Here is a 7,145-nt window from a genome sequence, read left to right as displayed (position 1 = left end):
GATTTAGTGATGATACATCTTTAACACATGAGAAGGTGTACATATTTCAAGCATACGATCTGATGTTTTGACAAAGGTATGTGTGTACGTGTGTACATCCATAAAGCCATTACTACAATCAAGATAATGAACATTTTTTCATCCACAAAAGTTTCCTTGTGTCCCTTGTTAATTCATTCCTCTCCAGTCATGTTTCCAGGCAATCTCTGATCTGCTTTCTGTTATGGAATTTCATATAAATGGAATCATATCTTTTTTTCCATAGCTTCTTCCTCTTACTATAATGAAACACATTATGCATTTACCAATAACTCATTCTGTTTTATTGCTGTGTAGTATCCCATTGTACGGAGATAGCACACATTGCTTATTTGCCTGCTGATGTACATTTGGATTATTTGTCATGTTGGTACACATTTGGATTGTTCTCAGTTTTTGTCTACTACAAATAAAGCTGCTGTGAATATTTGGGTACAAATCTTTATGTGGTCATATGCATTCATTTCTCTTGGATAAATGCCTAGGAGTGGAATGGCTAAGTCACAGGGTAGGTGCACATTTTAGATTTTTAAGAAAGTGCCAACTGTTTTCCAAAGTAGCTGTATCATTTTGTATTCCCACCAGAAGTGAGTATGTCAGTTGCTCCATATCCTCACCAACACTTGGTACTACAAGCCTTCTTGATTATTGAAAACATTCTAAAAAGTAGGTAGTGCTATCTTACTGTGAATATACATTTTCCTACTGACTAATGCTCATCTTTTCATGAGTTTATTTGCCATCCATGTGTCTTCTTTGGTGAAGTACTCAAAAATTAACTTTTGCTTATTTTTTTATTGGGCTATTTTCTTATTATTGAGATTTGAGAGTTTCTTATACATTCTGAATACAAGTCTTTACTCAGACCTGTGATTTGCAAATATTTTCTCCTAGTTTTGTGGCTTGTCCTTTTATTCTCTTAAAGGAAGCTTTCAAATAGATGTTCCAAATTATCTTTTTTTCTTTTATAAAACATGTTTTTGGTGTTATTCCTTAGAAATCCTTACCAAGTCCAAAGTCACAAATATCTTCTAGAAATGTTATAGATTAGGGCTTTACATTTAGGTCAATGATCAATTTTGAATGAACTTTTCTATATGATGTGAAGTATGAATTGAGTTTCTTTGTGTATGAATATAAATTGTTCCACCACCATTTGTAAAAAGGCTATCTTCTTTCCATTTATTGCCTTGGTACCATACTAAAAAATTCATTAGCCATATTTTCTTCTGGACTATTCTGTTCTACAGATCTATTTATCTGTATAAATGATTGTTTTGATTATTATAGATAAAAGTTTTAGAAATCAGGTAGTGTTAAGTCCTCTCTTAATACCATATGATTTCACTTATTTGTGGAATATAAAAACAAAGCCAAAGAGAAGGAACAAAACAGCACTAGACTCACAGACACTGAGAAGTGACTAGTGGTTACCAAAGGGGAGGGGAGTGGGTGGAGGTTGGGGGGAAGGGGGACTGTTGAACCACTGTGATGTACACTTGATGATAAAAAAAAAATGCTATGATATATGTTTATATACATATATATGTATATAAAACAAGTGTACTTAGCAAAGCTGTAAGGTACAAGCTCAATATGGAAAAGTCAGTTGTATTTCTAATATGAGCAAATGAACACTCAGAAGTTGAAATTTTAAAAGAATATCATTTACAATAAAATAAAAAATATTCAATACCTAAGGATAAATTTCATAAAATATATGTCAGACCTCTCACTGGAAGCCATAAAAAATTACTAAGAAAAGTTAAAGAAAACCTAAAGAAATGAAGAGATATTGTGTTCAAGGATTGGAAGACTCAATATTGTCAATTTTCTCTAATGATATAGACTCAGGGCAATCCCAATTAAGATCCCAGATGACAATTTGTAAAAAGTAACACACTGGTTTTAAAATTTATATGGAAATGCAAAGGTCCTAGAATAGCCAAAATGATTTTGATGAAGAACAGAGAGGATCTTTGTATGTGTTACGAATGAGGACTGATATAAATGGGAGGAGACAGTCAGCCAGGAGCTAAGGTCCTCAACAAGCTGGAGTGACTAGGAAGTTGGTAGCTCCTCTTAGGGGATGGGAGGTCTGATGGTATTAAAGCCAGTCTGTCAGAAATTCTGCCAATTATCAGATGTGCAAAATAAGCAGAGAATTCTGTTTTTGTTGACATCTAGTCAAAACTTAAGTTCTCTCCAATCAAGGTATACTTGATAAAACAGTACAAAATTATAATTGCTGAGTACATTATTTTCTTTTTGATTTTAATAGTATGAAATAGAATTTATCAGGCGTCTTATATTTATGGTACACAAATCTATTTGTACCACAAATAGAGGGTACATCTGTGTGTGAAGTCACACATTTTATACATCAATTGGCAATAATAAAATCAATAATAAAAAAGCAAATAAAATAGTATAGAAATTTAGGTGTTTCTGGATTTTTGTGATCTTTATGGCATTTTCAATTTGTTAAAATTTATAATTTTTAAATATTTCTTGCTCATTCTAAATATTTATATTTTCGTATTCTTCTCCATGACGAAAGTTCCTGAGTTGTATAAGATTCAGGTACCAAACTTAGATCTTTCCTGGATAGGCCACAAATCTGGTCTAAGATTGCCCGCAGTTAATTGGAAAAGGGAAAGCTCACTAGCTTTGTAATACATCGTTTTACTATGGCTTAAAGAAACTAGTAACAAAAGGGACTTACAGCTCTTCTTATTATTAATGTCAGACATTTTTTCCTAGGTTTTTAATAATAGGAACGTTATATAATGTAATGGGCCACATTTTCATATACAGCCTAGAGAAAGTACAACACATTTCACAGAACTCTTTCTAATAGGGTCAGTCAGTGGGGGCTTGTGATGTAATTCAGGGAAGAGGGACATAAGATGTACAGGTCTTTACTTATCTGGCTTCATCACAGATTAGATTTCAAAGTATCTGGAAATTTGCAAAATGGTGAGATTAGACTTCCTGTTAAACAAAACAGATGGACTACACATGTCTCTCTACTCCCTCAAGGAACTTCACTACAAGTAAAATGATAAAGTAGTAACAAAAATAGAATTGAAGATGAGAGTAAAATAGTGGAAACGGAAGATGGAAAGCAGACTTCAACAGAGCAGAGAAAGGTGAATCCTAACTACCTGCAACGTGCAAAGCTGACAAGAAGTAATCCCTTCTGTCCTGAAGGAAGCTCAGAGATTGGAGGCAGCAGCAGGTACCTCTGAAAGAGAGGAAGGAAACAGGGAGAGCTGAAAATCTACATTAGGAACAGTCAGATTCTCAAGTCCCCTCTGTAAGGACCAACAGCAAGGAGGCTGTTTCTCTTGGTCCCCACAGAGGACTGGAAGTTCAGCCTCTGCAGTTGGAGAATCACAAATGTACTGAACTTGAGTACAGAAGGTATACTGAGAGGGCACTGAGTGAAATCTGCATTTTGAGTAATGAGACTTCCCTAGTCCTCTTTCCTTACCTCGCACCTGAAACAGTTGACAACTGGCAACATGGGCAGAAAGATTTTCTCAAGAAACTGATCTGGCCAAGAGAAACCCCCACTGATACTGACATTTGAAACATGCCTCCACAAAATGGGTCCAAACACCAGCCGCCTAGTTAAGGACTCTAAGGCAACAAGCTCTGCCTTTATGCAGAAGAGTGTCTGATCAGCTTTTCAGTGCTTCATTCTTAAATGTGAATGAACAGCAGACTGATAGGAAATCCTCTATGATGGAAGATGAGGAATAAAACAACAACAAAAAAGAAGGAACATAGAGACATGGCGCAGGACCAGTAGAAGGAAAATTAAAGAAATTTCCTTCAGGAGAGAAAAGAGAATGAGTCTACGACACAAGAGTAAGATGACATGGAAAGAGAACATTTAGAAAATAAGAAACAGATCTTAGAAACGATGGTGGCAGAAGTAAAAACTCAATGGAAAGATTGGCATATGAGGTGAAGGAAATTTCACTGAAAGTAGAATAACATGCCAAGGAGATGGAAACTAGGAGGGAAAAGATTAGACATTTATTAGAGAATGTTTAAAAGTCCAATATCTATTTAACAAGAGTTCCAGAAAGCAAGAACAGGGGAAATAGAAGGCAAGAATGACTAAAGATATAGGACAAGGAAATTTCCCAACTGAAGGGCAGATGGCAGACTGAAAGGGCCCATTAAGTGCCTAATATAACGAATAAAGAACAAATCAGGGCAAATCCTCGAGATATTCCAGAAATCTTGATTAAAAAGTTCCCGACTTTCAGAGAGAAATACAAAGGAGTCAGAATGCCATTGGTTTTCTTAATAGCAACTCTGGAAACTAGAAACTATGCAGTGGTGCCTTTGAAATTATGAAGGAAAATTATTTCTAATCCAGAGTTTTGTGCCCCACCAAACTATTAATCAAATGTGAAGATAAATTTAAAATGTTTCCAACACGTAAAGTCTCCAAGAATGTGTAATTCTATCTCCAGAACATCCTGAAGATGTACTCCGCTAAAATAAGGGGAAAACAAGAAAGAGGGCAAGATGGGATTCAGGAAATGTTTCCCACGACGTTAGGGAAGCATAATCCCAGGATGACCACAAAGTAATACAGCTTAAAATCAGTCCAGACAGGGGCAGGGGATAGAGGGCTCCAGGAGAGATCTCCAGCGAAAAGAGAAATAGAACTGATAGATTCCCTAATGTGATTAACTGAATTGAGAGGAGGAAAGTTTGGGTTTAAATTTGTCACTGATACATGGAAAATTAGCAGATGTTTTTTTTAAAAAGGCAGGTTTTAACTGCAGGAAAAATAAATTGTGCAATTAGACAAAAAAATTGTAAAAAATGCAATCATAATACACTGTATGGTTCAGCTGTGAAAAATATTTGCATGGTTATAACACTATAAACATTGTTTATTCAATGAAAATTGTGATATAAATATAGCAGGAGCTTACGAGTAAGAAAAGAGTATATGTAGTTAGTGTAAGAGCTCAATTTTCTTCTATATTAGGAAGGCAATAAATTATGTCTAAAAATGGAACTCAAGTAGAACAGCAGAGAAGGGCATTAAAAAATTAATATGTAGTTCTTTGTTACCAAAAAGTTATCAGAGTTCAAAGTTCTGATTAGCGTTTGGAAGTGGGAAGGTTAGGTACGGAATTGCTGTCTTTTGTTAGAATCCTTGTGGAACTAAAAAGTATTTAATTTCTAAGACTATGTATGTATTTATATTGATTTTAGAGGGTTAATGGAATATGTTCCAGAAATACTTGTACTGAAGGCAAAATGGCTATTTCTCAATATCCAATTAATTACTTCAATACATACAAATAGGCTAATTCACATCATGGCTAGTTCGGGGCCTGGAAACATTAAGAGTAACATTTAGAGTGAGTTTCACTCTGACATAGTAAAATGAATTTTTGTTTTAGCATCATTATACTTAGCTTTATCATTAAGGGCAAGTGTACCACCACCATTAGTTATTTCAGGCTAGCTCACAGGTTCTCAACTGGGGAAGATTTTGCCCTCCAGAGAGTATTTGGCGAAGTCACAGCTGGAGCTGGGGGACAGCTACTGGTAGCTCATGGGTAGAAGCCAAGGATGCTGCTAAACAGCCTACGATGGACAGAACAACCCCCGACATAATCATCCGGTCCCAAATGTGAATCGTGCCGTGGTTGAGAAGCCAAGCTCTGAGTCTTGGAGGAATATTTCCTCAGAACACTGTACACAGAGATTGATGAGGCCCATTTTGCTATTTAGGACTGACTTAGCTGAGGATCTTGGTGCAATGTTGGAAGAAGTCTGGCTGTGAAATGTATCTTTGAGAATATTGAGAATGGTAAAGACAAAAGGTATAATAAATAATAATAATAATACACAGTGCTTTGCACCTTAATAATCTCTGTCATCCATGGTTTCTAGGGCACTTTATAGACTAATAGTAACTCGTCTAGTATCCATATACTACATTTTACCCGAGGATCTCAGGCACTTTCACAACATTCTCACAATGTAGAAAGTATTATTATCCCCATTTTATATGTAAGTAAACGGAAGCAGAAAGTTAAGCAACTTACCCAATGCCACACAAGTCAGTAGTAGTCAACATTCCTGACTCAGAGCCTATTGATACTGGGGGAATTGGTCTTAGAAACGCAGTGATACATTTATGTAACATAAGTTTTATCTTAGTTCATTCAAAGCCTATCATTTTAAAGTTAGTATAGTTTATTCAGTACTTTATCTTTTTTGTTTGCCTTTCTCCTCCCCCTCCTACTTCTTAAGAGACCAAGGATTCTGTATAAAAGGGACTATATTTATTGAGCACCTTGCATGAATCAAGCACACGTTGTCAATTATCATAACAGCTTTAAAAAAAAGTAAAGAATGCTGAGTTTCAGAGAATTTAAACATGCCCGAGATATCTCAGTTACTCCTTTGGTAAGTTACAAAGCATACTAATGGGAATCTGTTTAATGCCTAACCCTCTTTCTCCCCGCCTAAAACTAAGAACACAAATTGTATAGAATCAATAATTGAGGAATTTCAGGTGGCCACATCCAGGTTGGTTTCAGCTAGGCTCAGTCTCTCAAACCGCTTCTCATGGAAACCCTTTACTTTTCTATGGATTTTTCCAGAACTCTCTCCTGTTTACTCCCATATTCACCCCAAAAGCCAGACCAATGACCAGAACCAGGCAACTTTCCCTCAGAGAAATAAATTGCATGTGTATCACTCTCTCCCTTCTCCTTCCTGTTGCAGGCACACACTAATTGCCCACCACCCACCATGTGCCACCTGGGCACATTCCTCAGCAAAACAGAAATATTAAATGGAAAGATTTATGGTAGGTAAGAGTGACTCAGGGCTCACCTTATTTTTACAAAATGATGACCAGGCATTTGTATCCTGCCACGGTGATGTGCCCTGGCATTACTTGGATATCGGGAGGTCTGTCTGCTCAGGTGCCTGACAGTGACAGTCCACCCAGCCCTGCTCCAGAAATCTTAGATAATTTGCATCTGGGGGTAAGATTTACCCTACGACATGTTAAGGATAGAAAAACAGAGTTGATCACCGCTCCGCTCACA

This window comes from Manis pentadactyla, chromosome 10, assembly GCF_030020395.1.
Source record: "Manis pentadactyla isolate mManPen7 chromosome 10, mManPen7.hap1, whole genome shotgun sequence".
NCBI lineage: Eukaryota > Metazoa > Chordata > Mammalia > Pholidota > Manidae > Manis > Manis pentadactyla.
Note: the sequence above shows the minus strand (reverse complement) of the source record.